This window comes from Siniperca chuatsi, linkage group LG15 (assembly GCF_020085105.1).
Source record: "Siniperca chuatsi isolate FFG_IHB_CAS linkage group LG15, ASM2008510v1, whole genome shotgun sequence".
NCBI classification, from domain to species: domain Eukaryota; kingdom Metazoa; phylum Chordata; class Actinopteri; order Centrarchiformes; family Sinipercidae; genus Siniperca; species Siniperca chuatsi.
In genome coordinates this window covers 6,232,814-6,251,616 of record NC_058056.1, presented here as the reverse complement: position 1 = coordinate 6,251,616, position 18,803 = coordinate 6,232,814, and the positions used below count along the sequence as shown (strand labels likewise).

The 18,803-nt window shown below is 42.7% G+C and overlaps 1 protein-coding gene across 3 annotated transcripts in view; it reads right to left on the bottom strand.

Annotated features, from left to right (window-relative positions):
* Positions 1-18,803, bottom strand: part of daam2 (dishevelled associated activator of morphogenesis 2) — a 100,584-nt gene that overhangs the window by 72,822 nt on the left and 8,959 nt on the right. Inside the window, exon 1 of one of the 3 annotated variants that reach the window (XM_044166090.1) lies at positions 5,533-5,587. The exons of the other annotated variants lie outside the window; for them this stretch is intronic. The gene's annotated coding sequence lies outside the window, so the exon portion shown is untranslated. Of the gene's footprint in view, positions 1-5,532; positions 5,588-18,803 lie in introns of those variants that run through there. 3 annotated transcript variants of the gene reach the window in all.

Below are 18,803 nucleotides of genomic sequence, written 5' to 3'. Positions count from 1 at the left end.
TGAATTCCTGAGGTGTGACATCACCCATCTATTCCTGTGCAGGTCTCCGTGGTGAGCAGCGAGTTACAGCCTCAACTGGCCAATGACCAGAGTTGACAATGGAGGAACTGCCATTATTTCACAGTACATTTGCATGCGATGCATTCCTGCACTCGTTCTGAAAGCACACAGAAGGCCAGCGCTTTCACAAGAGTCCGTACACTGAGCGGCTTTCTCATGTGGACCGGGACAATGGGTCAGAGGATTTGGTATTGACAATTCTCCTGGGGCCTGACAGGGTAGGCTAATGCAGGCAGGGATAGTTCTTTCGGCCCGTGCAATGGTAAATTTCCTCTCCTTGCTTTGGAGTTCATGTGCATCTGATCTCCAATGGGACACTTATTTTTAGCTATGACAGCATGGACTCTCTCCAAAATATTATCAGAATAATTTTATTAAGCAAGGATTCTTTTCAATATAATGTGTACATGTGAGTAATATAAGCAGTTACTGAAACCATCCACAGATGGTTGAAAAAGGGTTTCTAACCCTACTGATAAGGGCTGTCTGTGCTCTTATGCCTACGTGCATCTTCCAGGAAAAGATCAGAAGATCAGAAACCCACCCTTCCCTTAACCCCACCCTCTTTTTAACCATTCCTCCAAACCTCCCTCATTCCCTAGCTTACGTTCTCCCTCAATCGCTTCCTCTCTGCCCCACAATCAGATAGTGGAAGCTGCAAGGATGAGACAGCTGAAAAACTATTCAGCTGTTGGACTGGGAACCGTGCCTTCAGACAGTGTCGCCAGGACATAGTCTGGGGCAAGACTGTCTGAGTCAGTGGCAAAACATGTACTGGGAAACCTCATAGTGAAATGATACTTCTGAAACAACATAACAATGGACTTCAAGCAGAGTTTCAAAAGCACCTCGCGTTTCTAGTCACTGTATATAACAAGCTTTAACAATAGCAACAGAACAATGTTAAGAAGGTGTGGTTGAGTCAGTTCCATAGGGCTGTCATACAGTATAAAGCACTGTGTATAACATGAAGACTGTGCATCAGCGAGTCAAAGTACCTCCATTTAAATTGACCACAACCACAATTATTATTAATTATTTTAATAGCTCGTGGTTAATACTGTTGCTTAAATATTTCCAGACTGTCTCCAAGGCAAATGCAATCACATTTGGACAAGGAGACATTTTTCATTTTCTTTTGTTTACAGACAGTCAGACAGCCAATGCAAGGACAGTGTAATTATATGTAGTGGCCCCAGGTTTGCACAGTGGTTACTGATCTTGTATATGAAACACACAGATCGTCCCTTCAGGAAACATGACAATGGCTGAATGCTTTTCATATCTGTCTACTATCAACTGTTATTCTATCACTGGTGACTCAACTGTTACAAACTGGTGATTCTAGATAAGCTGTTCAAACTGTCTGTTATGTTCATATTGTGTCAATTCTTACCCATTTCATTTTAAATAACAGTGAGAAGCCAGATCTTCACCACCTATACATGGCAGTCTTCCAGTATCACATCATAAACTCAAACTGTCAACTCTTTCACAGCCAACATTTGAATTCTCAGAGGTCTTATTGGCTTCTAGCCTCATTCAAAACAAATATATAAGCACTGTTTGTTTTAACAGGGCCATGAGGCACAGTAACCCACCTCACCCATAAAGAGGAAATACCTCAACTAAACCACTGGAAAAATAGGGGGGGGATGTTTCCAATCCTCCAGGGATGTCATTAATAGCCATTTCATTTAGCTTGATTCATTAAAAAAAAATGTCCTGATGTGAGGAACATTCATAATGGTGCAGACCACATGGAATACCAGGGGGTTGTTACAACTGTACTTTTAGAATGAGTTTTTTGGTTTGATCAAAACAAATGTAGCAGCTCCATGCAGCAGTGGAGGGGCCCCAAGCACCCAAGCTAATTATTATAAACAATTTAAAGCACAAGAACCACAGACACGAGTTGCATGAACAAAAGTTTAAATAAGAACCTGCGCGAACCCGACGACTTGGGTGAAGTTAACGAATCAGCCCTAATTTGCAGAGATACGTTTTGGAGGCCTGACCAAAAAAAAAAAAAAAAAAAAAAAAAAAAACCTTTTTCTGAGACACCTTGCTTCATTCAAAAGTGTATTTTTGTTTTGCACCTCACTTGACATATTTTCTCTCAAGGCTTCAGCTTGTGTAGTAGTAACTGTACTCAGAATGTCATCCACATGTTGCACAAGGAAAGTCCACCAGTTGCTGCATGGGACTATAACAATACAGATGTTAATATTGGCTCAGGAAGGAGGTCGTATTGAGGAGCGAGACTAACATCAGAAGCACAGACCCACTGTTGACCTACTTCTCTACTGTCTGACGGGCACATCTCTGCGAGTCACATCTCTGCTCATCAAATAGACCGGATCACTGGGATAACTATGCTATTAATACTGGGAATGAGAAGAAAGTCGGCCACGCCACATTCCACAGGCCCCAACATTCCCACATATTAACAAGGCTCAGAATGAAATCCAATACTTGGCATCACTATCCCTCGAACCCCAAAGCGCTACCCTGCCGTGTAAAATCATTTTCTTATTTCATATGGGAGGAACGCAAGAGCTCCCAGTTTAATGTGTTATTATATATTTAGAAAAAACTGGCAGGAGTACAACGTCAAAGATGGTTACCATGACTCCCAATAGTGAAGGGATGGTGGACTTCCCATAGACTCCATGTTCTTCAAACACCCCAGAGTCTGGGCTTTTTGAGGGAATGAGCCTTGTCCATCAGCACAGTGCACTTATTCAAATTACACAGATGCTTGAGAAGATCTAGCTCTTCTGGGTGGTGAAAGGGGTAACTTTTGAACTTTTAAACGAAACAAAAACGAATGAGTTGCCATACACTTATTATACTAACAACAACGCTCACTAATTAGCTCAGCAGTTCTTAACAGATGTGTTTATCAGCTTGCCATTGTTCTCATCCTTTGAACCAAGGTCTGAATATGTCTATCGATGTCAGTGAGTGGACTGGGGCACTGCATTGTTAAGCCATTAATCTTGGCTGGGTGAGAGGTCAACAGCTGCAGCATAGAGGACAGAGGGCTTCTGGGTAATGTCTGGAATGCTCTTCTGAAACTGTTATAGAAACACAGATAGGGACAGCCCTCTGAAGTGACCAGCATTTTTTAAAATAGCCTACAGTAATACTGCACTGAATTGAGGCACTGTAAAGAGGAGATATGCTTTCACATCATAATCCCCAGAAAGTGTCACTGGCACAAATACAATAGTGCCATTTGACACACACTCACTGAAGGAGAGAAAGGAACAGCAGCCTTACTCCTAAATTTGCCCTGAGTTTTGTCCTTCAGACACTGTAACGACTCTACTGTAAATACAACATGATGATAATCCCATCCAAAATATCAGATAGTTGAATTTAAGCAGCTTTACAGACCTCATCTCTTTTTCTCTCTGTCCACATCCTAATGACAAGGCTGTTGAGCTGCCAGTCAGCAGTAGGGCTGAAACGATAAAAGGCCGACCGTTGCTCACTAACTCTCCTTTGCACTCCCTCTAATCCTGAGAGAGCAGTTCATGCATCCGTAATGGTCGATAAAATATGAAAAGCCCTGAGAGCGCTGACGGCAGCAGAGGGTTGTATGTAGACTACACGCAAGTCCTCAACTTTCATTAAAGCCCACACGCACTGAATCTTTTAGCAATGTTACTCTGCTTGCCCCCTGGTGCACGTGAGTGTAGGAGGATTTCCAGCAGACTGGAGAGTAAGCCTTTAATGTGGTGGAAATGGATACTATCTTGTTCACAATGCAAAGAGACATGCCTATGACTGTATAAATGAGTTTTGACTCTGGTTAATCGACCTTCAAATGCAAGCCACTAAAAGGAATAAATTACTTTCAGTGTTGCAGGAATAATGTTTGTCTTATGCCTTTTCATATTGCTATTATCTCCCAGATCAGCTATTTAGAAGCCCAGCCTCTAGTAAAATGTTCACAAACGCAGAAGTATCTGTTTGCCATGTTTTCCACTGACAAGCAATCGGATTTAGGCAAACCCAAAGTAGGTATCCCTAACCAATTTTACACATGGAAATTTTCATCACTGTACTTTCGACACATACAATTTACAGCTAAGATGATGGCCTCTCAACTGGGATAGGAATCAAACAGAAGATCCGCACACTGTACTAATAACTCCTGTCAATTTTATTTGAGCAGCGTTTCGATCTAACAAAGATCTTCATCAGGCATTGTCAAATAACCATCACAATGCAAAGCAGACATATTAGTATGTATATGTACACACACACAAACACGTTCATCACACAGGTGATTGTGATCAGCACGATTGAGAGTCAATCTACTCTCAAGCTGGACCAATTTCTCAACTGGGATAGACAATTCCACACAGGAAAGCAGGCTTCACAAGTTCTTAAAATTATGAACCCTGGGAGATTAGGACAGTGTGTTAATGTTGGTCTGAGCTGCCAATGAGTATTGGCTTCCCTTGAGGGTAATGTGGAAGGATAGTCTATAAAAAAGCAATACCAACATCTCAAGCAAAAGCAGGTTGCACTTAGAGATAAGTGGAAGTCTGCTCCCCTGGTTCCATATTGGGGCAAGTTGTTGCTGAGAGATGTACAGCCTTTATGGAATGTCTTGCTGCCAGGCCATTACTTACACCAAAGGCCTGACTGTGTGATTGATGAACATGTTGATCAGCCCATGTCTAGGACCCAAAATAGGCTCATGCCCATTACATATGACACTGTCCCATCCTCCCTCAATTCCTGAAATGCCAAACATTTCCCTGAACTTCATGTTGAGTCCTAGACATCACATGACAACTTTTTGTATAAACCAAACATGGATATCAATCTCTTTTAACTCCTCCAGCATTCAATACTGAACCCCCATCATCCGTGAAATCATGCAACGTTTTCCAAAGAAAATAAAACTCCATACAATCTCAGCTTGAGCTGAATCCAAGACTACCACCAATATGCCAAAATCCAATGCCCATATAATGCACCAGCACACATGGGGGTAAAGCAAGGCATGCTGTCAACACCACTGGAGAAAAAGCCCAAGCATAAAGACCATGCACATTTCACAACCCAGTTTTTACTGCTGTTTATGACTTAGTAAAACAGAAAGTACTGTAAAATACTCCCTTTCCCTCCAATCACAACAACACAAAAATGTGGAAACTTTATCATCTTAGGGATTAGTAGCCCTTGTTGCCCACCAGCTTCTTTCTTGCTCAGCTTTCTACTGAGCCTACTAACTAATGTTTATTTTATTGGCTGCAGTAGTCTGTGTTTTCCTGGCTGAACTGAGCAGCACAATGCAGTGCATGGACAAACATTGGTTTACCCTTAAACATCAGTAGCCTGTCGTGTGCAATCTCCTACTGTGTGAACAGCACTACGGTGTAGCTAATACTCACAGTGACCAGGAAGGGTTACTGGTATCAGTGTCAAGATCAAGTATCTCCTACTTACCCACTCCGATGGGCTGCTCTGAGAGATGGATTGTCCCTGTGTCACGTCACTTGAAATGAAAAATAAAGAGCCTTTCAACAAAGTAAGGTTACAAGAAAATTTTAAAGCATTCCTGCAGCCTCTTGCTTTAGATCCCTTTTTTTGCCATTTGGAGTTTGTGTTTGGTGGCCGAATTCCATGCCTTTGCTGAGTCTGACGACGGTTCCCGGCCGAAGCTGCTGCGTTTTGTCTGCTTCCCCTCTCTGAGCTTCTGAGCTGAGCTCTAGATTTCAGCTGACTGTGCTGGGAGCTGAGCTGTTGACATTGTGCCCGCTCTCTCTCCCCCTCCCTCTCTTGCTCTCTCTCCCTCTCTCTGTCTTTAGATCACTCGCCCCCCTCGTCTTTCCCTTCTGGATTCCAGTTCCAGTGCATGACAGCATCTATGTGGATGTCAGCGAGAAAGTGATGGATTTTCTGTGAATATAAATGCATTTATGTACAGTATGCATGTGTGTATGTGTCGGTGCCTGCTGTGTGAGGCCAAGGGAGAGGGCAAAATAAAAGGAAATGACCCTTGGCGGCCTGCGCTTCCCAACCCTGCCCGCAATCTCAACTCCACCCAATGCATTCCCTCACTGAGCAGACTGAGCACAAATAAAAGCTTGTGTATGAGGGGATATCACACACACAACGCCCAAAGGAAAACCCTTTTCCTGTTGCATCCTCTCAACGCCAATGCATAAAAGCACACACGCCCACACAAGCACACGCACACACAAAAACATGCCAAATATGGGATTCTCCATTAGGAATTACCCCTGTGACACACTCAGGAAAAGGCTTTCCTTGAGATCCAATCAGTGTTCATTGAGAAGAAGGTGAGATGGGATGCTTGATTGTACAAAGCTCTGTTGGCCTTGTCAAGTTTACACCATTAGCTCAGCCAAATGTAATGCGTGGTGGTGGGGTGGGGTGGGGTTGGGTTTCCCTGGAGAGCCACACCACAGACAGTTCTGTGAAGTGCAGTTCAAGTATGTTACTGTGATAATATGAGGGGCCAGCATGTGCAAACATTAGCGTAAAAAAACTCAAGACTCCCATTGCACTGGCCAGGTCACAGACACCACCCCTGAGCCCACATAGCCCCAAGTCAGCTGAGAAAATTAGCCTCCTAAAGAAATATAAGTGCAACATTTTAACCAACGAGGTACTTAAGCAAATTAACTCATAATGAATGCAAACACTATCAACTATTCTCCTCAGTCAATGTGTCTGGAAAAATGTCAGCACGTCAATCAGCAAGACCTTAAAAAGGTCCAGTGTGTAACATTTAGGATTAGGATCATTACTGTATAATCACCTGAAAATGAGAATCATTGTGTTTTCGTTACCTTAGAATGAGCTGATTTTTTCTACACAGGGAGCGGGTCCCCTTCCACAGAGGCTGTCATGTTGCACCGCTATGTTTCTACAGTAGCCCAGAACGGACAAATCGATCACTGGCTCTAGATTGGGCCAGTCGCGTTTTATGCGGGTTTCGCGGCTACCGTAGTTTCTCCTACACACTTGGAACGGGAGGGTGAGGAGAGTGGTATTAAAATGGCTGCAAACTACAATTTCACTGCTAGATGCCACTAAACCCTACATACTGGACCTTTAAGACATAATTGAGAGCCTCTTGACCCAAAACTGACTGATCAATACAAATCCACTGACATTTCTAGATACCACACATTGTTACATTTACTGCCCAACACTTTGAAGATAAGGGTCAAATGTGAATTGATTTCCTACTGAGTGATCTTATCTTCCTCTAGACTGCTTGTCTGCTACACAGGTTGGGTGAGGTGACATCTTGTCTGGTGCTGATTTCTGATCAATATTAGACTATTGATTCCAGACTTGCTTATATAATGCGCAAATAGATAAAGAGCTGCTGACCAGATTTTGGGAAAGGACTGTAACCTAAAGGGCACGCCTTGGGTATCAGAAGAGAGTTTTATAGAGGTTTTCGTTCCTTTTGTTAGATTGTTTAACCTGGGGCAAGACCGATACATTTAGCCCCTTTGACATTGCACTGTGAATGTTTCGGACAATCAACAGATGCAAACAAAGTACATTTGCATTTTACAGTTGGTATCCACAATGCAACGGCTCTGTAAAAATACCAGTGCATATTAATAAATATGTGTCACATAGCCTATAAAACAGGACCCAAATACATACAATAACCACCATCCATTCTTGGTGAAACTGTGGCACTTACACTCTCACACACACAAACGGGAGCCATCGATATGCCAAAGAGTGGAGACAGGGGTAGTCATAATACCATTTGTCATCTTTCTCTAGGGACCAAAGACAGATGACACAAAGTTGCTAGGGGTAATGCCTGAGTGCATTCCTGAGCGAGCCCTGGGGATGCATCCATTAGCCCGGGTCTTAGACAGAGCCAGATTTATCTCCATGAGGTCCACTTCCCCTCCCACCTCTTTCTGTGCTGCATCACAGTGAGGTTTGCATCACTTCTACTCTCTCTCTCTCTAGGGTAATATCGCCATCCCCAAAACCAGGGGAAAATCCCTGAGGAATAGGCTAAGCTCATGCTCCAGTCTAATTAAGCACACTTCAGATACACCTGTATCATCCATCACCATCTGGAAAAATTACAATCGGCTAATTGACGCAAATGGAGTGAGCTAGGTATGCTTGCAAAAAGATGGGTGGGTGGGTCCATCTGTAGGTTTGTTTTCAGATTATGGCCTCTACAAACTTGGCTTCAGTGACCTTGCACTGCTCCCTGGATAATTTCTTTAAAAACGCAAGTGAGGTTGGTGTTTACCCACAGTAAATCACCTTGGATGGCAAATGTCATGATTGATAAACTAGCTGCAGAGTATGTCAAGCGTAGACTGACACATCAGGTAGGGTGCTTTCCTCTTCGCAGATATGTGTGCAAGTGAAATGACAAGTAGCTCCAGACAACCTGCCAGTCACTTGTCAGTCAGCTGGGTGAAGCTTGCTGAGCTGCTGTCTAAACCCTCCTGTACCCAGTGAGGTAGTGGATGAAGGACTCCACTAAGCATTCCAGGCAGAGATCTTTCACAAACAAAAATTCACTGCCACAGTGCAGGAACAATCACCGGCTGGCTAACAAGTGCAAAATTATGTCTGGGGGGAGCAGTAAAGAGGAACTTGGCACTTGGTGGAGAGTTGAATGGAATATTAGACAAGAAGAAGTGGGTCACCCAAGGTGGTCTCGTCCAGGCTCATAAACCACTCTTCTCCTTCAGACCTCTCATTTGTAGGAGCAGTCAAACCTGATAACGGGCAAAGAAACAGCTGAAGGAGAGGCTCTGAAGAAGTGTTTAAAACTGCAGATATTGAAGAGGAGTGGCGAGAGTCCTCCTCCAAACTGGCAGCTGCCAGAGCTAACATGGCAAACAGTGATGTTTTACAACGTGTTGTTCCTTAATGTATTATTTAAGGGTTCTTTTGACCAGGCAGCTCTCATTTAAGTTTGTTGTGTTTAAAAGAGGAATTCCTTGTGACAGCACTTTGCACACAACCATTTATTTCACGCCCACACAGAGATAAATTAGTAGTGAGAAAAATACTGCCACTGCATAAAGCCTGAACTCTTGACAGCATAAACATGAGGGCACATTTTTACACATGGCCTAATTGTATGTTAGCTATAAATCATGATAGTGGGGAACACTACTATCCATCTTTGAAAAGCATCAGCAGAAGAGTAGCCTAATGACAGTAAAGCCATAAACTATCAATTTAATTGTAGTCACCATGTTCTTATGGTGACATTCTTTCCTGTATTCATTATTTACACCCCTCCTGTTTAAATTTTTACTTTCTACTGCTAGGATGTACTTCTACCTTAACTCTTTCCTCTCTTCTAATCACAAATACATGATAATCCACCTGATTTTACCAATCTGAATTGAGAGTAAATAAAGTATTTCAACAGGATTACCAGGCATTTGTACTGAGAGTGCTTTTGGGGTGTACTGGGCATCTGAATGGCTCTTTTGTCCCAGAGGCAGACTGGGCAGGGTCAGAGGTCACCCAACTGCCTGCTCCCACAGTACCTCTGCTGTCTGCCTGGATATGTGCCAGCTAAATGCTGTCATGTTTGGACAATGGTCCAGCTTTCCGCTGACTGACTCATGACAGCTTCGCCATGTCAACCAATGATCTAATGCCTTGATCTTTGGGCATGAAGGCCATTACTATTAGACTTTGAATAATGTCAGAATTATTTAATCTCATAGTGCAACCATTTTGAAATGCGGTGCTGCACAATTTTTCCATGATCGCAGACACCTTCAGGTTTTAGAAATATGCGATTCAAAGTACAAAGGGCCCGCATGACTTTTGTTCTAATACATCACTTCTCATAGCTCCTTCTTGGCCATAATGATTCCAGGTGTGTGAACTGTTAAAGGGAGAATAGAAACTGACAGAGAATGCAAATGGGGAAAAAAGACTCATGGTAAAACTGCAAGGAGAGGGCCTTGCTCTTTTTCCAGATGCTTCCATTCAAAAGCAAGGTTTATACAGTATATTCCAGTTGCTATTATATTGGCAACATGAGGACTACTCTCCTGAGCAACTTCAGCTGTACAACTGAAATTACAATTTATCACCGTTTCCTATACCACCAGTCAAAAGAAAAAGCTCAAAAGTACAGATCTTTTCAGGAGAAACTTTTTAGAATGAGTTCCTTCTTTGCTGACCACAGACTGAACCCAAGACTAAGTCCTCCATCTGAGCTTTTCCAGGTGTAAGAGTGTCCCTTCTTAAAATCCATTCAAAACGATGTAAATCAAGGATTTTACGTCCCTCAAAAGCATTGCATATGACCATGTATGGTGGAGCATGTCTGGGAAATGCGATGGGAAGTTTAGTTAAATTCGAAACAGTGCATTCTATCTATCGTACCGTCACGACACACACATGGTCAAAGCTGTCACAGTATCTCCATAAAAACATCTGGGAGTCATCTGTTCTTCCAAAGGAGGCCCCCTGTGAACAGGTGCGCGTCTGCATCCACAGCCTTATGCCCTTTTGCTTGACCATTGACCTCATGTTATGGGTGGTAAACTCTTTGAACCCAGTGGCACCACTGGACACAGACGGTGCCGTCTGAACAACCAAGGTCACGTTACATTAGACTGAAGGTGCCGGTGATGGGGGCATATCTGTTGTTCACTGCTGCTGAAATTGCAGGTTGCAGCTTCAAACAAATAGAGAACATGTGCCCCAAATTTTAATTAGCTAATGATAGCTCCTTGGGCAGAAGCTATGATGATCAGCTAGTGTCATAATGTTCAGAAATAATCAAAGTAAACATAACACAGTTGTAAGTATGCCTTTGCATAATGCTCTGACAGCAAAAGCAACAACTGACCAAACCTTTGAAGCCACTGTGACAAAAAAAAAAATGTTCCTCTCTCAAAAGATTTTATCACAAAGCAGGAAGTGGATTTCCTAAAAATAGCCCACCAATTTTGTTCTCAAACCCTTGGTTCTGGCTTGACCATAATGGGTCCAACCAACCCAGCTAAACACACCCTTTACTCTGAGAAAATGAATGACAAGCTGTCATTTTTCCTAATCCCTCTTTCTTGGTAGATGTAATGCTTAGAATGATGACCTAGCTGGGTGTTGCACATCACTGAACCTAGTTTATGAGCAGTGTTGGGCAGTAGCAGCATTACTAGTTTAACTCCATTTCTCAGCAGCGTGGTGGTAGTGTCGCTGTTTTCTGAATCAAATAGCTTTTCAGTAGCTTAGCTCTTTCATTGATCAAGTAGTGCTGTAGCGTCCACACAAGCTAACGTTACATCTCCCCAAGCATTACGAGTAAACTTGAACATTTCTGAAGCTCAAGCAGCGGAGCTTTCTGCTGCGGTCTGAAATAAAACTGCTAAGGATCAGTAAGTGACAGCAACTTGTCAACAAGTTGCTAGCTGACTACAATTTTTTTCACTTTTTATTGGCAGAAAGTGAATAAAATTAAAGTGAATACAAATTTGGAGCAGTGAGAGCAGAGAGCACAGCTTATTGACAGTTTTATTGATCACTGAGATAGCACTGACTTGGAATGAAGTTGGTTCAACGTAAAAAAAACTAATTTTTTAAAAACATATTGTCAATGTAGTAAGCTATTTTTGCCATGTTGCTGTAGCTTAGCTTGCTACATTTCTCTGGGGGTAGCTTTAGTGTAGTGAAGCTTCATTTAATGTAGAATAACTGGTAGCTTAGCTCACTACAACTTCCAGGTAGCTTGCCCAACACTGCTTATGAGCTCCCCAGCGATGACAGAATAATAAACGTCCTGCTTATCTCTACAGTACAGTACAGTAGGTCAGAGCAGTCTGTTCTGAGCCGCTGTCCATTCAAACACAAATCCAGCGGTTATCATGTTTTAATGTTGAAGGAAACAAGTACAATTTCCAATTGTGAAGGGGATAAACAGTAACTTAATCCCATCCCAAAATGCTGCAGTGGATCTATGGGAACTAGCAAACTCAAAGGATTTCCCCACCATTCCGTGGTCAGGTGTGCAGAGGTGAGAAAAGGAAAGAAAAGAAAAAGTTGCGACCATGCAACATATCTGCAGAAAACTTGCCAGGCCAAATAACAGTCGACCCTCGACCCATAAGCATCACTCAAGCACACGTGCCTTGGGTTCCATCCAGCCACACAGAGAGTTTATCTGTGCAGCTGCCTCTTATATGGTGGGAAGGGTCAGACATGTTATTACACTGATTTACTATCCCCCTAAGTTAAGGCGCCCTTTGCCACATCCTGTTCCCCAGCTGAGAAGGGGCTCCCTAAAAGTTACTCAGCAGCGTTTTCAGTGACTTTTTCAGTGACTTTGGACTGTCACGTGGATTTTGCTGTTGTCCGCTGAATCAACATGATCCTTCAGTGGTTGAGAGGAACATACTGAGGCAAAGGGTCCTTGAAAAGCATAGTTTCAGGGCTGGGTCAGGACTACCCAGCTGCTTTGGCTGATAAGCAGCACTCAGCCCAGACTGAAGGAAGCTATCAGGCACATATCTACACAAACCAAGGGAGAAGAGATTACACCCAAGCTAAATTGATAACAACCCAATCTTAACTTGTCACTCCATTACTTATATCACGGCTGAAGAATAAGCTATCCACCCTCCACATCTGCTACTGTGCTACGCTGCTTAACTGTGTAAACTGCATCCAGATAGAACATTCAAAGAATACTTACAGGATAATTCAGATTTTGTACAATTTGGATCATACTTTAGTAGTTTGGGTCATCTTCCCCCATCGGTATAAATATGAACAGTCAGACAATCAGACGGGTTTTAAAATAAAGTGGTTTAGATAGTCAGGCAAATTTGGCTAAACCGTTGGCTTGTTTACATCCGGTCTAATCATTGGACTGCTCATATTTCTTGCCCAAATGGACAATTATTTTGGTAAATACAATGTTATTATAACTGGCCAAAGCCATGAAAATAAACCAAAGTTGTCATAAACCGGTATTATCCTTTAAGATTTATATGAGAGGAATTTTCAACACGTTTGAGGTTTGAAATTGAGGTTTGAAGGTGTGTGTAAGTGTGTCTACTGTATGTGCGAGACAATGAGTGAATGACCTGGTGTGTGGGTGTGAGTGTGGGGAGCGCACATATGCGTCTTTTCACTGCTGTGTGAGCAAGAGAGACTATGTAAATACATATAGCACCATGCTGAGTGGAGGGGTGTTGGGGGAGCAGAGGTGGAGGGGAGTGTTGCTGAGGGGGCCCATTGTGCACCGATTACCGGCAAGAGGGATAAATGATGGTGTTGATTAAAGCCAGCTGAGCCCAGGCAGGCTCCCGGAGTAGCAGACGCACACCCAGCACCACGTGCCCCTGAAATCCATCTGGCTTCTCAATGACACACACTGACAAGCCAGTCCTGCACGCTTGTTCATTTTCTGCTCTTAACACACCCACAATGCTAGTGAAATCAAGCTAGACTCTCTCCTTATAAGAATGCAGGCCTGGTGTGGCAACTCAAGTGCTCATCAGCAGGGATCTGACCACTTTGCTCTGACAAACACATACACGGGTTTGTATTGCTACATGCATGAGGACTTTCAATTGGTTACATTCTTACTGATCCTAGTTGCCCTTTGAGAAAGCAAAGGGTTCATTATGCCTTCAACTAAGTGCTTGTCAGATTGTCAAGAAACGTCCTTAACTCCATACCTTGTCAATGTTGGAATTTTGGACAATCAGACAAGCATGCCCACTTCACACACTGAATGGTCAGCTGTGCAGAGGTGAGGAAAGAAGGCACAATTTGAACTTCTCTTCCAAGGTCTCTCTTTTTTTTTTTTTTGTTCTTTACACAACTACTCCCTTCACTTTTCATGTGTAACAAAACAAGTGCAACACCATGAATGCCTCCGAGGAGAGACTGTCCAAAAGTGTGCACCCTTATCCCCTTACTGCATCTCGCTCCTCTCTATGACAGCAGGTTTTTCGCTGTGTCTGCTGGATGTGTAAATAGGCAACCGTTTGCCAAAACTGTTTGTCAGTGTTCTTCACAGCTAATTTTCACTGCACCCAAGTGGCCAAAAAATCTGTTACTGCAGGTTTAAGGAGCACCAATGTGTCCTCAATTTAAGCTCTGCAAAATCACAATCATTCTATACTTGTTTGGTCCTCACAACTATAATACAAGCAAACATTCACACACACACACACACACACACACACAATTGGAATGGTTGCCAGTAGAAGTACCAATGTTTAAAATAACAATTTGGCCGATAGCCGATACCAATGTTTTTTTGTTATTTATTCCCCCTTTTGTGCCAGGGAAACAAAAAACTCTTCTTTATAAAAAAAATAACTGGACTGTTTTAAAAGTCGTTCAGTCCTTCATTACACTATCTTTGAATGAGCATAAATTCAATATAACCTTCTTTAAAATGAAAAAGATTATTTAAAAAAAAATAACTGCTTCAAGCCTTTTTAGCCTGCTATACAACAAATACAAATAACCAACACAAAATTTAGCCAGCGCAAAACTGATGCGACACAGCAGATAAATATTGGCCACTGCCATCGATGAATGTCATCCTATTTGGCGATAGATAGCAGTCAACAAGGCGAATATCAGCCGATACCGATCGGTGCATCCCTACTCAAGAGTATGACATCTACTGAACTCAGTGAGCAGTGTATCCGCAGGGACATTACAACTGCAGTCATGTGTAGCATCCAATGGGCCAAAACTATAGGCATCATTTAGTCACTATAAACTGTATTTATTTAGATGTAGAAGTTTCCTTACCCATGCTTCAAAAATGCAAAGCATTGCAGAAATGTGTGTGCAGGTTATAAAAGTGAAGAAAATCTGAGCATTTGTCCCATTTGCTGGCCTCCACAGGATGACAACCTGCTCTGAAAAAAAAAAAAAAAAAAAAAAAAAAAGCCTTGACCCCCGTAGTACAAATCTGGGTTAATCACATCTGCTCTGGCGGCATACAATCAACACACATTGTTCCGATTTCATGCTATTTAAGTTAAATGGTAAGGTTGGGCCTCGAATCATTGTCCCATTGCACACTGCAACAAAAATGTGGGTCAGCATTTTTTTCCCCCCGGAGCTTTTCCTCTCTCTGCATCTTAGTTTCCTTTATAGAACAATGAGTCTGCCTTTTTTTTTCCCCCTCCCGAGACAGTAGTACTGTAGTGGGAACTGGCATTATTATGACCACAATGGTCACTGTAGTGCACACAGACAGTGAACACGCCTGCCCTCTGCGATGCAGGACGTGATATGAAATAGAACTCAGTGACCTTGCTTCACAACTTCACCTCTTTTTTTTTTTTTTTTTTTTTTTTTTTTTTTTTTTACAAACACAGCCCATCAGCCATTGCAGTAATCATGAGCATTGATTGTTGAGACTGAGGTGAGAGGAAGAAAGGAGCAGATCGATGAGAGAACAGGAAAATGGGCTCAACGGCAACTTCATGCTCTTCAGCTATCAACAGCCTTCTATTTGAATGGCACTGTTCCTTAGGGGAGCCAAAATGGCTTAGTCAGCTTTGGCCTAGTGTTTTAGTTTAACCGGAGACAACGGTAAAAAAATTTAAAAAAGGAAGTCAAGCCAAGCTGGAGAGGTGTCTGCAACTGTTACTCTGATGTTGAATACAGCTAAAAATACACTACAGTAAAAAGTACTGATAACTGATATACCATTACATTTGAAGCTTCTAAGTAGAAGTGGATTCTAATGAAAAAAAAAGTAAGAGAAGATAAGTCTGAGAAATGTACTGCACACCACTGACCAGTAGCCAAAAGCATGAGACAGATTTATGATCAGCATCTGTTTTAATACTTTGTCAACTGTGTTCTAAGTGAGTTTGTGTGTATGTGTTCAAATGTACGCGACACACAAATGAATAACAGCAGGGCTTCTTCCCTCCATTCTGTTTCACGGGCCAGACCAGCAGGCTTCTGATCAGCAGATCCCTTTCCTCTTCCTCAAACTCTTGGATGGAATGTCAGGAAGGCAAGGTAATGACGGGTAAGGTGTGTGAGAGTGTGTTCAAGTGTATTTATATGTATAGTAGAAGTGGAGGCTGTGTGCTCACTCATCAGTGAATCTAGTCTTGTTCTGCATGACACTACTCGACTTCTGATTTCTGCAGGTGATGAAAGGAAAATTCAGTCATCATTGAGAAAATTCCTTGAGATGTATCATATTTTCAGTGTTTCCATAGCGTTGCTGCTCCTTCTTGCTGCTTTTCACAAACCATTGCTCCCTTGCCTTCTTTCATTTTCGCCCCAATACAAAAAGAAGCGTGGGTTGTCCGGACCTCAAAGATTTAGTTTATCTCTGGCTTAAAAAAGGTGGAAAATGGACGGGATAGAAAAATAAGGCTTCCATTTGCTCATGTGGCTGCTGCTCACTACTGAGGACTGTGGAAGCACCATCCGAGGTGCGAGAGATAAAGAATGCACATTTCCTGCCTCGCGGCGCTGCCTTCCCCAAACATTGCCCGGTTTATGTACTGCGGCCCGTCATCTAAGCAACCTGGCAGCGAATCAGAGCCCAGCACCAGAGTGATGGTGATCCAAGAAAGGGAAAGGGTGAGAGAGGGAAGGAGGCAAGGCGGTTAGAAACAGACTTGGAGCAATATACGAAAGTGGGTTTTTTTTTTTTTTTTTTTTTTTTTAAGAAAGATGATCCAGATGAGATACTTTGAAATATATTAAAATATCCTCCTGATTTAATCTTTGAATTTGGAGCTATAATAATGTACATTATTATAGCTCCAAATTCATGCTGTCACTGTATTGCCGATTGTTTACAATCATGGCAATACCTTACTGGTGGTTAGGCAAGTGCTGCCTTTAAATTGACTTAACAGGAGGTCCAAACCATGTGCACCCACCTCAGGCAAGTCCACAGGAAAATCTCATTTAATTCTCATTTCCTAATTGGATTTGAATAATTCCTTCTTCTTGTAATAAAAAAAAAAAAAAAAAAAAAAAAAAGGTCTGTAAGTTGATATACCCACCTCAACTTCTGTCCAAAATGTCTCTCCCCTCTGGCTCTTGGTATCCCACAACCACTTAACTGTCAGTAGCATAAAATAAAAAGATAAATCACATCCATATTCCTTCCATATTAAAGCTGATCTCTGTACCGTTTTAATAGCTCCAAACACTCTAGCAGCTAATTGCGCATTTAAGGGATTTCGTTTGTCAGCGCAGCAGGATGGGGGTTGGGGGTGGGTTGACAGGGATGTGTGTATGGGTTGATATGGGAGCATTAATGCCTGCACCAAAGGTCTAGTCTGTCTGCCAAATACCTCTAATCCACCCCCCACAGCTAGCGTCAATCCCAGTAGATGTGGTCAAGGGCATGGTTACAGTCCGGTAGCATCACTGCCACTGAGCTGACACCCCCCATCCCCATTTCACCTCTCTCTCTCTCTCTCTCTCTCTGATGATCACAATATCTTTCAGTGTCCTCACTATAAATGGCACAGCTAATCCCCGCGGCTGCTGGACAATGTGAAGGTAAGGGGGGGGGGGGATTGAGGGAGACTGGACTTTAAAAAGCCATTTTCTGGATGGATCACTGCCTGAAGAAATATTGGAGGCTCTGATGCTGTATGAAAATGGGCAGTCCAGCCAAGCTGTTGAGAGAGAGAGGCAGAGAGAGAAAATATATCAGCCTCCAGTAGCTTTAATGCAGGCCGATTCCTGTGTGGCTGAAATAGTCAGATGGTTTGGCACAGACAGTGGTGGCTTATGGGTTATCTCTACATCACACCATTGCTGACAGGATGGACCTTTCAACACATATGTGCACACAGACACATTTTTGCAGAGCTTTTAGCTTTCTAGTTCTGTATTTTTCTTATATTGACACCTCTGCTTGAAAATTGCCTTGAAAAACCAAACCCTCATCCTTTGACTGCACAAAGCAATGGCAAAACTAGTCACAGTAACCAGTCCCAACAGCACATTAGTGGAGAAGAGTGGAGAAGAGAGCTACATAACCACAGTAGCAAGGAACTGCATGCATGGGAGTGAATACACTCAAAATGACTAATTAGTCAATGGCAGGACTGGAAAGAACTTACGCCATCCGTCAGTGATGATGCTTAAAATGAAAAGAAGCTGAACCTGATTCATTTTTACAACCCATGTAATCTCACAAGTGCACAAACAAGTTTACCATGACACATAAACAAATATAAACAGCCCCTTATAAAACACAGATAGATATAGAAACTACCAAAAATAACCTGCTCTGCACAGTTGCTAGGACATGGCTGGGTCATTTGAGTTTCCCCTGCTGGCTCCTGTCGTTTGTTTACCCCCACACTTCCTGAATGCTGATGGCAGATAGTCTCCTGGTTTATACAAGTGGAAGGAGAAGAAAAACAGCACACTGCTCCGAGGGGCTGCTGCACGATGCAAAGGAGGGGCCAGTATCCCAGTAACCAAGGGAACAGCACCAAGGGGGTCACCTGATGTCCACATGTGATATTTACCACGAGGGAGTGATGGAGTGTATATCAGAGGAGGATTGAACTGTTTTAACAGGCTTCCTCCCCATCTCCTCTCCATCTGCATAACTTTAAAAATGGAAAGAAGACGCCTAATCTACATGAGAACCTGTGTTTTACATCAGTATTGATCGGGGAGAGCAGATGAGAAGAGCAATGTTTTGAGAATTATGGTACACACGGAAAACACCAACAGCA